This window comes from Schistocerca gregaria, chromosome 2 (assembly GCF_023897955.1).
Source record: "Schistocerca gregaria isolate iqSchGreg1 chromosome 2, iqSchGreg1.2, whole genome shotgun sequence".
NCBI classification, from domain to species: domain Eukaryota; kingdom Metazoa; phylum Arthropoda; class Insecta; order Orthoptera; family Acrididae; genus Schistocerca; species Schistocerca gregaria.
In genome coordinates this window covers 870,220,689-870,234,502 of record NC_064921.1, presented here as the reverse complement: position 1 = coordinate 870,234,502, position 13,814 = coordinate 870,220,689, and the positions used below count along the sequence as shown (strand labels likewise).

Here is a 13,814-nt window from a genome sequence, read left to right as displayed (position 1 = left end):
CCATACACCATTTCTATGGCCGTCGTGTGTCTGCTTCCCTCGTCTATATTCTGCCGACTGTCACGAAACAGTAGCTATATTGCTAGCAGGACGGGAAACGGCAGCTCGGACAGCTCAAACTTGTCACGATTCGTGTGGAAAAAATTCCGTTCCGGTACCGGGAATCGAACCCGGGCCTCCTGGGTGAAAGCCAGGTATCCTAGCCACTAGACCACACCGGATGTGGGCGTTTCTTCGACGGCTCGGACGGTCGCTTGTCGCATTTCGTGCCGAGTCCCGCGTCGGCGCCCTTCTCTCTTTGCGAGCATACTGACTGGCAAGGCGAGCACCTCAAACGTCTCAGAGCAATGCTTTTGGCTTCATGCTCTGCTGGGAGAAGAGGAAAAGGGAAGCTGTAAGTAGCAAAAGTAGGAAGTAAACATTTTCCCGCTGAAGCGTTGTGGATAACAAACAAGAAATACGTTGGGGCCCTGGCAACAGCACCACCACCGGTCACAGGAAATTAAATCGAGGATCGAACTCACGACCTTAAGATTACGAGACTTAGGCGCTGCCTACTGCGCTACCGAGGTAGCGGCGACCCGTACCCAATGTTGGACGCAGAGACACTGTACTTCCTGGATAACGTGTTCTGTTTGCTACACGTGCATTGCCGGCCCTGTTGATTGCGGTGTTGCTGCAGCTTTTGCAGCGATAGGCAGCACTCCTTGACGTTGAAGTTCGGTGTCTCGGAGGCACCTGGACACAGCAACTTGCGAGTCGAGGCCGACGCTAGTCTGCAGAACATGATGCGATCGTCCTAGTGGGGACCCGAAAGTGATGCGTTCTCGGTTCTTCTCAAGGGAATCCAGCTATACATTCTTATGGATCGTGCATGTCAAGCGCGTAAGCCACACGGCAGCATTATCGCGGGAAAAGCAAAATGATGCATCGGCCGGGAATCGAACCCGGGCCGCCCGCGTGGCAGGCGAGCATTCTACCACTGAACCACCGATGCTCGGGCCAGTAGTAACTTCACGCTGCTTCCCGAGCAGATGTCTCAAGGGAAAGTGGGACTGCCGTCAAGCGCCGTAGCATCCTGTCGAGAAGATGCTGAAGACGCTGAACCCAGCACTGCACTGCACTGCTCTGCTTAAAAACGCCGCCAGAACGCGGTCCTCTGCGTACTCTTGCGTCGCCGGCACCGACTCTTGCCAAAGGATGCGAAATGTGCGCGGATACGCTGTCCGAATGCGTCTGGATGTGCTCCCCTAGCCCACCTCGAAATGCGCCTGCCAGGTACCATCACCTTCGGCCGCTGCCGACAGGCGGGAGGCCGACACGGTGCGGCGCCGGGGCGCTCGCTTGTGCGGTGGTGGTGTAATGGTCAGCATAGTTGCCTTCCAAGCAGTTGATCCGGGTTCGATTCCCGGCCACCGCAGCAGGCTTTTAATTTCGCGTATGAGTACTTTTGCCACGCGCCCTTAAATTAATGTTTTTTTCTCCCTGTTCCTCGCTGCACACCAGCCCCTAGTGTGTCTCGACTTGTCTCGACTTTGCTCGGCTGACGCGAGAGCTGACGCTCTCAAATCGGCCTATATCAAAACGACAAGCACGAGAAACGACTGAGAGAGGTAAGGGGAAGCGAGGCAATGGACACACAGCACGCCCCTTCATGTCACGGTGGCGTCTCCCTGACCGAATCGGACTGTAGCTCCGAAAACAAAGGAGAAAGAAACAGAGGAAGTAAAACTGCCAACAGTACCCTGTGTTCGGATGCGCTCACGCGCCCGAGTACTGGCAAGGGTGATGATCTTTTGGTGATCACACTGGCCAGCTGAAATCGGCGCTGCCTTTTCGTAGTTGTAAAAGCGAAGTGGCCCGTGGGGGGATCGAACCCACGACCTTCGCGTTATTAGCACGACGCTCTAACCAACTGAGCTAACGGGCCTCGACAGATTGTTGCTCAGCCCTACGCTGGAAACGTGTGGCATGAAACCATACACCATTTCTATGGCCGTCGTGTGTCTGCTTCCCTCGTCTATATTCTGCCGACTGTCACGAAACAGTAGCTATATTGCTAGCAGGACGGGAAACGGCAGCTCGGACAGCTCAAACTTGTCACGATTCGTGTGGAAAAAATTCCGTTCCGGTACCGGGAATCGAACCCGGGCCTCCTGGGTGAAAGCCAGGTATCCTAGCCACTAGACCACACCGGATGTGGGCGTTTCTTCGACGGCTCGGACGGTCGCTTGTCGCATTTCGTGCCGAGTCCCGCGTCGGCGCCCTTCTCTCTTTGCGAGCATACTGACTGGCAAGGCGAGCACCTCAAACGTCTCAGAGCAATGCTTTTGGCTTCATGCTCTGCTGGGAGAAGAGGAAAAGGGAAGCTGTAAGTAGCAAAAGTAGGAAGTAAACATTTTCCCGCTGAAGCGTTGTGGATAACAAACAAGAAATACGTTGGGGCCCTGGCAACAGCACCACCACCGGTCACAGGAAATTAAATCGAGGATCGAACTCACGACCTTAAGATTACGAGACTTAGGCGCTGCCTACTGCGCTACCGAGGTAGCGGCGACCCGTACCCAATGTTGGACGCAGAGACACTGTACTTCCTGGATAACGTGTTCTGTTTGCTACACGTGCATTGCCGGCCCTGTTGATTGCGGTGTTGCTGCAGCTTTTGCAGCGATAGGCAGCACTCCTTGACGTTGAAGTTCGGTGTCTCGGAGGCACCTGGACACAGCAACTTGCGAGTCGAGGCCGACGCTAGTCTGCAGAACATGATGCGATCGTCCTAGTGGGGACCCGAAAGTGATGCGTTCTCGGTTCTTCTCAAGGGAATCCAGCTATACATTCTTATGGATCGTGCATGTCAAGCGCGTAAGCCACACGGCAGCATTATCGCGGGAAAAGCAAAATGATGCATCGGCCGGGAATCGAACCCGGGCCGCCCGCGTGGCAGGCGAGCATTCTACCACTGAACCACCGATGCTCGGGCCAGTAGTAACTTCACGCTGCTTCCCGAGCAGATGTCTCAAGGGAAAGTGGGACTGCCGTCAAGCGCCGTAGCATCCTGTCGAGAAGATGCTGAAGACGCTGAACCCAGCACTGCACTGCACTGCTCTGCTTAAAAACGCCGCCAGAACGCGGTCCTCTGCGTACTCTTGCGTCGCCGGCACCGACTCTTGCCAAAGGATGCGAAATGTGCGCGGATACGCTGTCCGAATGCGTCTGGATGTGCTCCCCTAGCCCACCTCGAAATGCGCCTGCCAGGTACCATCACCTTCGGCCGCTGCCGACAGGCGGGAGGCCGACACGGTGCGGCGCCGGGGCGCTCGCTTGTGCGGTGGTGGTGTAATGGTCAGCATAGTTGCCTTCCAAGCAGTTGATCCGGGTTCGATTCCCGGCCACCGCAGCAGGCTTTTAATTTCGCGTATGAGTACTTTTGCCACGCGCCCTTAAATTAATGTTTTTTTCTCCCTGTTCCTCGCTGCACACCAGCCCCTAGTGTGTCTCGACTTGTCTCGACTTTGCTCGGCTGACGCGAGAGCTGACGCTCTCAAATCGGCCTATATCAAAACGACAAGCACGAGAAACGACTGAGAGAGGTAAGGGGAAGCGAGGCAATGGACACACAGCACGCCCCTTCATGTCACGGTGGCGTCTCCCTGACCGAATCGGACTGTAGCTCCGAAAACAAAGGAGAAAGAAACAGAGGAAGTAAAACTGCCAACAGTACCCTGTGTTCGGATGCGCTCACGCGCCCGAGTACTGGCAAGGGTGATGATCTTTTGGTGATCACACTGGCCAGCTGAAATCGGCGCTGCCTTTTCGTAGTTGTAAAAGCGAAGTGGCCCGTGGGGGGATCGAACCCACGACCTTCGCGTTATTAGCACGACGCTCTAACCAACTGAGCTAACGGGCCTCGACAGATTGTTGCTCAGCCCTACGCTGGAAACGTGTGGCATGAAACCATACACCATTTCTATGGCCGTCGTGTGTCTGCTTCCCTCGTCTATATTCTGCCGACTGTCACGAAACAGTAGCTATATTGCTAGCAGGACGGGAAACGGCAGCTCGGACAGCTCAAACTTGTCACGATTCGTGTGGAAAAAATTCCGTTCCGGTACCGGGAATCGAACCCGGGCCTCCTGGGTGAAAGCCAGGTATCCTAGCCACTAGACCACACCGGATGTGGGCGTTTCTTCGACGGCTCGGACGGTCGCTTGTCGCATTTCGTGCCGAGTCCCGCGTCGGCGCCCTTCTCTCTTTGCGAGCATACTGACTGGCAAGGCGAGCACCTCAAACGTCTCAGAGCAATGCTTTTGGCTTCATGCTCTGCTGGGAGAAGAGGAAAAGGGAAGCTGTAAGTAGCAAAAGTAGGAAGTAAACATTTTCCCGCTGAAGCGTTGTGGATAACAAACAAGAAATACGTTGGGGCCCTGGCAACAGCACCACCACCGGTCACAGGAAATTAAATCGAGGATCGAACTCACGACCTTAAGATTACGAGACTTAGGCGCTGCCTACTGCGCTACCGAGGTAGCGGCGACCCGTACCCAATGTTGGACGCAGAGACACTGTACTTCCTGGATAACGTGTTCTGTTTGCTACACGTGCATTGCCGGCCCTGTTGATTGCGGTGTTGCTGCAGCTTTTGCAGCGATAGGCAGCACTCCTTGACGTTGAAGTTCGGTGTCTCGGAGGCACCTGGACACAGCAACTTGCGAGTCGAGGCCGACGCTAGTCTGCAGAACATGATGCGATCGTCCTAGTGGGGACCCGAAAGTGATGCGTTCTCGGTTCTTCTCAAGGGAATCCAGCTATACATTCTTATGGATCGTGCATGTCAAGCGCGTAAGCCACACGGCAGCATTATCGCGGGAAAAGCAAAATGATGCATCGGCCGGGAATCGAACCCGGGCCGCCCGCGTGGCAGGCGAGCATTCTACCACTGAACCACCGATGCTCGGGCCAGTAGTAACTTCACGCTGCTTCCCGAGCAGATGTCTCAAGGGAAAGTGGGACTGCCGTCAAGCGCCGTAGCATCCTGTCGAGAAGATGCTGAAGACGCTGAACCCAGCACTGCACTGCACTGCTCTGCTTAAAAACGCCGCCAGAACGCGGTCCTCTGCGTACTCTTGCGTCGCCGGCACCGACTCTTGCCAAAGGATGCGAAATGTGCGCGGATACGCTGTCCGAATGCGTCTGGATGTGCTCCCCTAGCCCACCTCGAAATGCGCCTGCCAGGTACCATCACCTTCGGCCGCTGCCGACAGGCGGGAGGCCGACACGGTGCGGCGCCGGGGCGCTCGCTTGTGCAGTGGTGGTGTAATGGTCAGCATAGTTGCCTTCCAAGCAGTTGATCCGGGTTCGATTCCCGGCCACCGCAGCAGGCTTTTAATTTCGCGTATGAGTACTTTTGCCACGCGCCCTTAAATTAATGTTTTTTTCTCCCTGTTCCTCGCTGCACACCAGCCCCTAGTGTGTCTCGACTTGTCTCGACTTTGCTCGGCTGACGCGAGAGCTGACGCTCTCAAATCGGCCTATATCAAAACGACAAGCACGAGAAACGACTGAGAGAGGTAAGGGGAAGCGAGGCAATGGACACACAGCACGCCCCTTCATGTCACGGTGGCGTCTCCCTGACCGAATCGGACTGTAGCTCCGAAAACAAAGGAGAAAGAAACAGAGGAAGTAAAACTGCCAACAGTACCCTGTGTTCGGATGCGCTCACGCGCCCGAGTACTGGCAAGGGTGATGATCTTTTGGTGATCACACTGGCCAGCTGAAATCGGCGCTGCCTTTTCGTAGTTGTAAAAGCGAAGTGGCCCGTGGGGGGATCGAACCCACGACCTTCGCGTTATTAGCACGACGCTCTAACCAACTGAGCTAACGGGCCTCGACAGATTGTTGCTCAGCCCTACGCTGGAAACGTGTGGCATGAAACCATACACCATTTCTATGGCCGTCGTGTGTCTGCTTCCCTCGTCTATATTCTGCCGACTGTCACGAAACAGTAGCTATATTGCTAGCAGGACGGGAAACGGCAGCTCGGACAGCTCAAACTTGTCACGATTCGTGTGGAAAAAATTCCGTTCCGGTACCGGGAATCGAACCCGGGCCTCCTGGGTGAAAGCCAGGTATCCTAGCCACTAGACCACACCGGATGTGGGCGTTTCTTCGACGGCTCGGACGGTCGCTTGTCGCATTTCGTGCCGAGTCCCGCGTCGGCGCCCTTCTCTCTTTGCGAGCATACTGACTGGCAAGGCGAGCACCTCAAACGTCTCAGAGCAATGCTTTTGGCTTCATGCTCTGCTGGGAGAAGAGGAAAAGGGAAGCTGTAAGTAGCAAAAGTAGGAAGTAAACATTTTCCCGCTGAAGCGTTGTGGATAACAAACAAGAAATACGTTGGGGCCCTGGCAACAGCACCACCACCGGTCACAGGAAATTAAATCGAGGATCGAACTCACGACCTTAAGATTACGAGACTTAGGCGCTGCCTACTGCGCTACCGAGGTAGCGGCGACCCGTACCCAATGTTGGACGCAGAGACACTGTACTTCCTGGATAACGTGTTCTGTTTGCTACACGTGCATTGCCGGCCCTGTTGATTGCGGTGTTGCTGCAGCTTTTGCAGCGATAGGCAGCACTCCTTGACGTTGAAGTTCGGTGTCTCGGAGGCACCTGGACACAGCAACTTGCGAGTCGAGGCCGACGCTAGTCTGCAGAACATGATGCGATCGTCCTAGTGGGGACCCGAAAGTGATGCGTTCTCGGTTCTTCTCAAGGGAATCCAGCTATACATTCTTATGGATCGTGCATGTCAAGCGCGTAAGCCACACGGCAGCATTATCGCGGGAAAAGCAAAATGATGCATCGGCCGGGAATCGAACCCGGGCCGCCCGCGTGGCAGGCGAGCATTCTACCACTGAACCACCGATGCTCGGGCCAGTAGTAACTTCACGCTGCTTCCCGAGCAGATGTCTCAAGGGAAAGTGGGACTGCCGTCAAGCGCCGTAGCATCCTGTCGAGAAGATGCTGAAGACGCTGAACCCAGCACTGCACTGCACTGCTCTGCTTAAAAACGCCGCCAGAACGCGGTCCTCTGCGTACTCTTGCGTCGCCGGCACCGACTCTTGCCAAAGGATGCGAAATGTGCGCGGATACGCTGTCCGAATGCGTCTGGATGTGCTCCCCTAGCCCACCTCGAAATGCGCCTGCCAGGTACCATCACCTTCGGCCGCTGCCGACAGGCGGGAGGCCGACACGGTGCGGCGCCGGGGCGCTCGCTTGTGCAGTGGTGGTGTAATGGTCAGCATAGTTGCCTTCCAAGCAGTTGATCCGGGTTCGATTCCCGGCCACCGCAGCAGGCTTTTAATTTCGCGTATGAGTACTTTTGCCACGCGCCCTTAAATTAACACACGCGACTCCCTGTTCCTCGCTGCACACCAGCCCCTAGTGTGTCTCGACTTGTCTCGACTTTGCTCGGCTGACGCGAGAGCTGACGCTCTCAAATCGGCCTATATCAAAACGACAAGCACGAGAAACGACTGAGAGAGGTAAGGGGAAGCGAGGCAATGGACACACAGCACGCCCCTTCATGTCACGGTGGCGTCTCCCTGACCGAATCGGACTGTAGCTCCGAAAACAAAGGAGAAAGAAACAGAGGAAGTAAAACTGCCAACAGTACCCTGTGTTCGGATGCGCTCACGCGCCCGAGTACTGGCAAGGGTGATGATCTTTTGGTGATCACACTGGCCAGCTGAAATCGGCGCTGCCTTTTCGTAGTTGTAAAAGCGAAGTGGCCCGTGGGGGGATCGAACCCACGACCTTCGCGTTATTAGCACGACGCTCTAACCAACTGAGCTAACGGGCCTCGACAGATTGTTGCTCAGCCCTACGCTGGAAACGTGTGGCATGAAACCATACACCATTTCTATGGCCGTCGTGTGTCTGCTTCCCTCGTCTATATTCTGCCGACTGTCACGAAACAGTAGCTATATTGCTAGCAGGACGGGAAACGGCAGCTCGGACAGCTCAAACTTGTCACGATTCGTGTGGAAAAAATTCCGTTCCGGTACCGGGAATCGAACCCGGGCCTCCTGGGTGAAAGCCAGGTATCCTAGCCACTAGACCACACCGGATGTGGGCGTTTCTTCGACGGCTCGGACGGTCGCTTGTCGCATTTCGTGCCGAGTCCCGCGTCGGCGCCCTTCTCTCTTTGCGAGCATACTGACTGGCAAGGCGAGCACCTCAAACGTCTCAGAGCAATGCTTTTGGCTTCATGCTCTGCTGGGAGAAGAGGAAAAGGGAAGCTGTAAGTAGCAAAAGTAGGAAGTAAACATTTTCCCGCTGAAGCGTTGTGGATAACAAACAAGAAATACGTTGGGGCCCTGGCAACAGCACCACCACCGGTCACAGGAAATTAAATCGAGGATCGAACTCACGACCTTAAGATTACGAGACTTAGGCGCTGCCTACTGCGCTACCGAGGTAGCGGCGACCCGTACCCAATGTTGGACGCAGAGACACTGTACTTCCTGGATAACGTGTTCTGTTTGCTACACGTGCATTGCCGGCCCTGTTGATTGCGGTGTTGCTGCAGCTTTTGCAGCGATAGGCAGCACTCCTTGACGTTGAAGTTCGGTGTCTCGGAGGCACCTGGACACAGCAACTTGCGAGTCGAGGCCGACGCTAGTCTGCAGAACATGATGCGATCGTCCTAGTGGGGACCCGAAAGTGATGCGTTCTCGGTTCTTCTCAAGGGAATCCAGCTATACATTCTTATGGATCGTGCATGTCAAGCGCGTAAGCCACACGGCAGCATTATCGCGGGAAAAGCAAAATGATGCATCGGCCGGGAATCGAACCCGGGCCGCCCGCGTGGCAGGCGAGCATTCTACCACTGAACCACCGATGCTCGGGCCAGTAGTAACTTCACGCTGCTTCCCGAGCAGATGTCTCAAGGGAAAGTGGGACTGCCGTCAAGCGCCGTAGCATCCTGTCGAGAAGATGCTGAAGACGCTGAACCCAGCACTGCACTGCACTGCTCTGCTTAAAAACGCCGCCAGAACGCGGTCCTCTGCGTACTCTTGCGTCGCCGGCACCGACTCTTGCCAAAGGATGCGAAATGTGCGCGGATACGCTGTCCGAATGCGTCTGGATGTGCTCCCCTAGCCCACCTCGAAATGCGCCTGCCAGGTACCATCACCTTCGGCCGCTGCCGACAGGCGGGAGGCCGACACGGTGCGGCGCCGGGGCGCTCGCTTGTGCGGTGGTGGTGTAATGGTCAGCATAGTTGCCTTCCAAGCAGTTGATCCGGGTTCGATTCCCGGCCACCGCAGCAGGCTTTTAATTTCGCGTATGAGTACTTTTGCCACGCGCCCTTAAATTAATGTTTTTTTCTCCCTGTTCCTCGCTGCACACCGGCCCCTAGTGTGTCTCGACTTGTCTCGACTTTGCTCGGCTGACGCGAGAGCTGACGCTCTCAAATCGGCCTATATCAAAACGACAAGCACGAGAAACGACTGAGAGAGGTAAGGGGAAGCGAGGCAATGGACACACAGCACGCCCCTTCATGTCACGGTGGCGTCTCCCTGACCGAATCGGACTGTAGCTCCGAAAACAAAGGAGAAAGAAACAGAGGAAGTAAAACTGCCAACAGTACCCTGTGTTCGGATGCGCTCACGCGCCCGAGTACTGGCAAGGGTGATGATCTTTTGGTGATCACACTGGCCAGCTGAAATCGGCGCTGCCTTTTCGTAGTTGAAAAAGCGAAGTGGCCCGTGGGGGGATCGAACCCACGACCTTGGCGTTATTAGCACGACGCTCTAACCAACTGAGCTAACGGGCCTCGGTGCACACTGTCTTCCAGCACTTAGAGGGAGTAGCTCTGCGTATTTACAGGTAACATTTGTATGGTAGCAGTCCAACAGTGGACCAGCGTCTCTCCTCCCTTTATTCCGCTGCTCGTAGTAATTTCATTGCGTGCCCGTTTCTCTCGACTGTTTTCAGCTCACGTTTATGAACCAGTAGCTATAACGCGAGGAGGACGTGAAACAGCATTTCGCTCTGTCCAAACTTGTCGTGATTTGTTCCGAAAAAATTACATTCCGGTACCGGGAATCGAACCCGGGCCTCCTGGGTGAAAGCCAGGTATCCTAGCCACTAGACCACACCGGACGCGCGCACTTCCTTCGGGGTTTACACCCCCTCCAGTGGCTTTCCGTGTCGCACTTTCCCTGTTTGCGACCATCTTTTCGCGCTCCCATGCCGAGGCGCGCATGGCAAAAGTCACAGTCCGTTGCTTTTGGCCTCGTTGTTACAGGGGTAGGAGGAAAAGCAAACCTGTGAGTAGTAATATTTGTTTACTTATTTCGCAAGTAAAGACCTGCAGCCTGTCATTATACAGGTATAGCAGGCCATACACTGTGTGACTTTACATGTTATATCATACGAAATTCAGTTTTAGTACTAGTACATTTTTTCTTGAAAATTTCACAAAAGAACTGCATGTAGTAATAACGGGAAGTAAGCATTTTCACGCTGAGTTGTTGAAACCTTGTGGATAACAAACTACAAGCTGTTTTGCTCCTTCGCAACCCCAGAGCCGTTAATTCAGCTGTGAACGAAAGTAAATTAAATGCCCCGGGTGAGGATCGAACTCACGACCTTAAGATTATGGGACTTACGCGCTGCCTACTGCGCTACCGAGGCACGTGATTGTCTAACATTCTGGAATCTCGGCAAGTAGCAAATACTAGTGGTAGAGAGTCTGCACTTGCTGGCTCATTTTTTCTGTTACTACACGTGCATTCCCAGCGCTGCAGACAACTTGCGATGCTAGGCCGACGCCAGTATGTACAATAGCACGCAGGAGTCCAAACGAGAAGACGTGCGCGCTGCGTGTTTGGCTGTTTCCACACGGAATCCCGCGGTCCATTCTCGTGGCCCACGCACTTCGAGTGCGAAAGACTCGCAGCTCCACTATCGGGGAAAAACAAAATGATGCATCGGCCGGGAATCGAACCCGGGCCGCCCGCGTGGCAGGCGAGCATTCTACCACTGAACCACCGATGCCCAGCTAGTTCGGAGCTTCCTTGTGCTTTCCGCGGCAGACGTCTGAAGGGAAAGTGGGACTGCCGTCCAGCGCCGTGGCATCCTCTCGAGAGAATGCTACAAACGCTGAATCCTGCGCTGCACTGCTTAAAAATGACGCCCGAACGCGATCGTCTTAGTAGTGTTGCGGCGCACGCACGCGACGACTCTTGGCAAAGGACGCGAAATGTGCGTAGAGACGCTGTCTGGATGCGCTCGCCTACCCCGTAATGCGCCTACTGCTGCGACCACCTTCGGCCGCCGCCGACAGGCGGGAAGCAGACACAGCGCGGCGTGCGCAGAAGAAAACCGTGCGGTGGTGGTGTAATGGTCAGAATAGTTGCCTTCCAAGCAGTTGATCCGGGTTCGATTCCCGGCCACCGCAGCTTGCGTTTTACTTCTGCGTATGAGTACTTTTGCCACGCGTCCTTAAATTAATGTTTCTTTCCCCCTCTTACTCGCTGCAGGCCACCCTATATTGTGTGCGTCGATTCCGCTTGAGTCTCGACTTGTCTCGACTTTGCTCGGCTGACGCGAGAGCTGACGCTCTCCAATCGGCCTATATCAGAAGGACTAGCACGCGAAACGACTGAGAGAGGTATGGCGAGGCGGGCACAACATTACTTATGCCTCAAGTAAAGACCTGCTGCCTGTTATCGTGCATTGTGTGATTTTACATGTTCTGTCAGACAAATTCAGTTTTATTACTAGTACATTTCTTTTTTTCTTTGTTGAAAATTTTACAACACGCTCCTTCATTTCACTGTGGCCGCACGGCGCGACTTGGCATACCGAGAGCAGCCAGTGCCCTTGACCGAATAGCGCTGCAGCTCCGAAACCGACGAGAAAAGAGAAATACGAATTGAAACTGTCGGCAGCGCCATGTGTTCGCAGGCGGTCACCCGCCCAAGCACTGACAACGCCCAGCGTCGCGCAGTAGCGGTGATCGGACGAGAAACAGTGTGTTCAGCGTGCTGTGACCTGTGAAGTGTTTTAGCGCGTCCCGACAAGTCGCTTTCGGGTCCCCTATCTGCTCCCACACGATTTCTTAGTCACCACACTTCCCCGCCGAAATAGGCGTTGCCGTTTTGAAATAGAAAAATCGTATTGGCCCGTGGGGGGATCGAACCCACGACCTTCGCGTTATTAGCACGACGCTCTAACCAACTGAGCTAACGGGCCTCGGTGCACACTGTCTTCCAGCACTTAGAGGGAGTAGCTCTGCGTATTTACAGGTAACATTTGTATGGTAGCAGTCCAACAGTGGACCAGCGTCTCTCCTCCCTTTATTCCGCTGCTCGTAGTAATTTCATTGCGTGCCCGTTTCTCTCGACTGTTTTCAGCTCACGTTTATGAACCAGTAGCTATAACGCGAGGAGGACGTGAAACAGCATTTCGCTCTGTCCAAACTTGTCGTGATTTGTTCCGAAAAAATTACATTCCGGTACCGGGAATCGAACCCGGGCCTCCTGGGTGAAAGCCAGGTATCCTAGCCACTAGACCACACCGGACGCGCACACTTCTTTCGGGGTTTACACCCCCTCCAGTGGCTTTCCGTGTCGCACTTTCCCTGTTTGCCACCATCTTTTCGCGCTCCCATGCCGAGGCGCGCATGGCAAAAGTCACAGTCCGTTGCTTTTGGCCTCGTTGTTACAGGGGTAGGAGGAAAAGCAAACCTGTGAGTAGTAATATTTGTTTACTTATTTCGCAAGTAAAGACCTGCAGCCTGTCATTATACAGGTATAGCAGGCCATACACTGTGTGACTTCACATGTTATATCATACGAAATTCAGTTTTAGTACTAGTACATTTTTTCTTGAAAATTTCACAAAAGAACTGCATGTAGTAATAACGGGAAGTAAGCATTTTCACGCTGAGTTGTTGAAACCTTGTGGATAACAAACTGCAAGCTGTTTTGCTCCTTCGCAACCCCAGAGCCGTCAATTCAGCTGTGAACGAAAGTAAATTAAATGCCCCGGGTGAGGATCGAACTCACGACCTTAAGATTATGAGACTTACGCGCTGCCTACTGCGCTACCGAGGCACGTGATTGCCAAACCTTCTGGAATCTCGGCAAGTAGCAAATACTAGTGGTAGAGAGTCTGCACTTGCTGGCTCATTTTTTCTGTTACTACACGTGCATTCCCAGCGCTGCAGACAACTTGCGATGCTAGGCCGACGCCAGTATGTACAATAGCACGCAGGAGTCCAAACGAGAAGACGTGCGCGCTGCGTGTTTGGCTGTTTCCACACGGAATCCCGCGGTCCATTCTCGTGGCCCACGCACTTCGAGTGCGAAAGACTCGCAGCACCACTATCGGGGAAAAACAAAATGATGCATCGGCCGGGAATCGAACCCGGGCCGCCCGCGTGGCAGGCGAGCATTCTACCACTTAACCACCGATGCCCATCTAGTTCGCAGCTTCCTTGTGCTTTCCGCGGCAGACGTCTGAAGGGAAAGTGGGACTGCCGTCCAGCGCCGTGGCATCCTCTCGAGAGAATGCTACAAACGCTGAATCCTGCGCTGCACTGCTTAAAAATGACGCCCGAACGCGATCGTCTTAGTAGTGTTGCGGCGCACGCACGCGACGACTCTTGCCAAAGGACGCGAAATGTGCGTAGAGACGCTGTCTGGATGCGCTCGCCTACCCCGTAATGCGCCTACGGCTGCGACCACCTTCGGCCGCCGCCGACAGGCGGGAAGCAGACACAGCGCGGCGTGCGCGGAGGA

The 13,814-nt window shown here is 54.5% G+C and overlaps 28 non-coding genes across 28 annotated transcripts; 6 read left to right on the top strand and 22 right to left on the bottom strand.

The window, feature by feature from the left end:
* Positions 1 to 149: 149 nt before the first annotated feature.
* On the bottom strand, positions 150 to 221 carry Trnae-uuc (transfer RNA glutamic acid (anticodon UUC)). The gene has a single exon. It is a non-coding gene; the product is annotated as a tRNA-Glu (tRNA).
* Positions 222 to 926: 705 nt separating this feature from the next.
* Positions 927 to 997, bottom strand: Trnag-gcc (transfer RNA glycine (anticodon GCC)). Its single transcript has one exon. It is a non-coding gene; the product is annotated as a tRNA-Gly (tRNA).
* A 351-nt stretch (positions 998 to 1,348) lies between these two features.
* Trnag-ucc (transfer RNA glycine (anticodon UCC)) lies at positions 1,349 to 1,420 on the top strand. The gene has a single exon. It is a non-coding gene; the product is annotated as a tRNA-Gly (tRNA).
* Positions 1,421 to 1,856: 436 nt separating this feature from the next.
* On the bottom strand, positions 1,857 to 1,930 carry Trnai-aau (transfer RNA isoleucine (anticodon AAU)). The gene has a single exon. It is a non-coding gene; the product is annotated as a tRNA-Ile (tRNA).
* A 196-nt stretch (positions 1,931 to 2,126) lies between these two features.
* Trnae-uuc (transfer RNA glutamic acid (anticodon UUC)) lies at positions 2,127 to 2,198 on the bottom strand. Its single transcript has one exon. It is a non-coding gene; the product is annotated as a tRNA-Glu (tRNA).
* A 705-nt stretch (positions 2,199 to 2,903) lies between these two features.
* Trnag-gcc (transfer RNA glycine (anticodon GCC)) lies at positions 2,904 to 2,974 on the bottom strand. The gene has a single exon. It is a non-coding gene; the product is annotated as a tRNA-Gly (tRNA).
* A 351-nt stretch (positions 2,975 to 3,325) lies between these two features.
* On the top strand, positions 3,326 to 3,397 carry Trnag-ucc (transfer RNA glycine (anticodon UCC)). The gene has a single exon. It is a non-coding gene; the product is annotated as a tRNA-Gly (tRNA).
* A 436-nt stretch (positions 3,398 to 3,833) lies between these two features.
* Trnai-aau (transfer RNA isoleucine (anticodon AAU)) lies at positions 3,834 to 3,907 on the bottom strand. Its single transcript has one exon. It is a non-coding gene; the product is annotated as a tRNA-Ile (tRNA).
* Positions 3,908 to 4,103: 196 nt separating this feature from the next.
* On the bottom strand, positions 4,104 to 4,175 carry Trnae-uuc (transfer RNA glutamic acid (anticodon UUC)). The gene has a single exon. It is a non-coding gene; the product is annotated as a tRNA-Glu (tRNA).
* Positions 4,176 to 4,880: 705 nt separating this feature from the next.
* On the bottom strand, positions 4,881 to 4,951 carry Trnag-gcc (transfer RNA glycine (anticodon GCC)). The gene has a single exon. It is a non-coding gene; the product is annotated as a tRNA-Gly (tRNA).
* A 351-nt stretch (positions 4,952 to 5,302) lies between these two features.
* On the top strand, positions 5,303 to 5,374 carry Trnag-ucc (transfer RNA glycine (anticodon UCC)). The gene has a single exon. It is a non-coding gene; the product is annotated as a tRNA-Gly (tRNA).
* Positions 5,375 to 5,810: 436 nt separating this feature from the next.
* Trnai-aau (transfer RNA isoleucine (anticodon AAU)) lies at positions 5,811 to 5,884 on the bottom strand. The gene has a single exon. It is a non-coding gene; the product is annotated as a tRNA-Ile (tRNA).
* A 196-nt stretch (positions 5,885 to 6,080) lies between these two features.
* Positions 6,081 to 6,152, bottom strand: Trnae-uuc (transfer RNA glutamic acid (anticodon UUC)). The gene has a single exon. It is a non-coding gene; the product is annotated as a tRNA-Glu (tRNA).
* A 705-nt stretch (positions 6,153 to 6,857) lies between these two features.
* Trnag-gcc (transfer RNA glycine (anticodon GCC)) lies at positions 6,858 to 6,928 on the bottom strand. The gene has a single exon. It is a non-coding gene; the product is annotated as a tRNA-Gly (tRNA).
* A 351-nt stretch (positions 6,929 to 7,279) lies between these two features.
* Trnag-ucc (transfer RNA glycine (anticodon UCC)) lies at positions 7,280 to 7,351 on the top strand. The gene has a single exon. It is a non-coding gene; the product is annotated as a tRNA-Gly (tRNA).
* Positions 7,352 to 7,787: 436 nt separating this feature from the next.
* Positions 7,788 to 7,861, bottom strand: Trnai-aau (transfer RNA isoleucine (anticodon AAU)). The gene has a single exon. It is a non-coding gene; the product is annotated as a tRNA-Ile (tRNA).
* Positions 7,862 to 8,057: 196 nt separating this feature from the next.
* Trnae-uuc (transfer RNA glutamic acid (anticodon UUC)) lies at positions 8,058 to 8,129 on the bottom strand. The gene has a single exon. It is a non-coding gene; the product is annotated as a tRNA-Glu (tRNA).
* Positions 8,130 to 8,834: 705 nt separating this feature from the next.
* Positions 8,835 to 8,905, bottom strand: Trnag-gcc (transfer RNA glycine (anticodon GCC)). The gene has a single exon. It is a non-coding gene; the product is annotated as a tRNA-Gly (tRNA).
* Positions 8,906 to 9,256: 351 nt separating this feature from the next.
* Trnag-ucc (transfer RNA glycine (anticodon UCC)) lies at positions 9,257 to 9,328 on the top strand. The gene has a single exon. It is a non-coding gene; the product is annotated as a tRNA-Gly (tRNA).
* Positions 9,329 to 9,764: 436 nt separating this feature from the next.
* On the bottom strand, positions 9,765 to 9,838 carry Trnai-aau (transfer RNA isoleucine (anticodon AAU)). Its single transcript has one exon. It is a non-coding gene; the product is annotated as a tRNA-Ile (tRNA).
* A 257-nt stretch (positions 9,839 to 10,095) lies between these two features.
* On the bottom strand, positions 10,096 to 10,167 carry Trnae-uuc (transfer RNA glutamic acid (anticodon UUC)). Its single transcript has one exon. It is a non-coding gene; the product is annotated as a tRNA-Glu (tRNA).
* Positions 10,168 to 10,628: 461 nt separating this feature from the next.
* Trnam-cau (transfer RNA methionine (anticodon CAU)) lies at positions 10,629 to 10,701 on the bottom strand. Its single transcript has one exon. It is a non-coding gene; the product is annotated as a tRNA-Met (tRNA).
* Positions 10,702 to 10,993: 292 nt separating this feature from the next.
* Trnag-gcc (transfer RNA glycine (anticodon GCC)) lies at positions 10,994 to 11,064 on the bottom strand. Its single transcript has one exon. It is a non-coding gene; the product is annotated as a tRNA-Gly (tRNA).
* Positions 11,065 to 11,395: 331 nt separating this feature from the next.
* Positions 11,396 to 11,467, top strand: Trnag-ucc (transfer RNA glycine (anticodon UCC)). Its single transcript has one exon. It is a non-coding gene; the product is annotated as a tRNA-Gly (tRNA).
* A 723-nt stretch (positions 11,468 to 12,190) lies between these two features.
* Trnai-aau (transfer RNA isoleucine (anticodon AAU)) lies at positions 12,191 to 12,264 on the bottom strand. The gene has a single exon. It is a non-coding gene; the product is annotated as a tRNA-Ile (tRNA).
* A 257-nt stretch (positions 12,265 to 12,521) lies between these two features.
* On the bottom strand, positions 12,522 to 12,593 carry Trnae-uuc (transfer RNA glutamic acid (anticodon UUC)). Its single transcript has one exon. It is a non-coding gene; the product is annotated as a tRNA-Glu (tRNA).
* A 461-nt stretch (positions 12,594 to 13,054) lies between these two features.
* On the bottom strand, positions 13,055 to 13,127 carry Trnam-cau (transfer RNA methionine (anticodon CAU)). Its single transcript has one exon. It is a non-coding gene; the product is annotated as a tRNA-Met (tRNA).
* Positions 13,128 to 13,419: 292 nt separating this feature from the next.
* Trnag-gcc (transfer RNA glycine (anticodon GCC)) lies at positions 13,420 to 13,490 on the bottom strand. Its single transcript has one exon. It is a non-coding gene; the product is annotated as a tRNA-Gly (tRNA).
* Between the last annotated feature and the right edge of the window lie 324 nt (positions 13,491 to 13,814).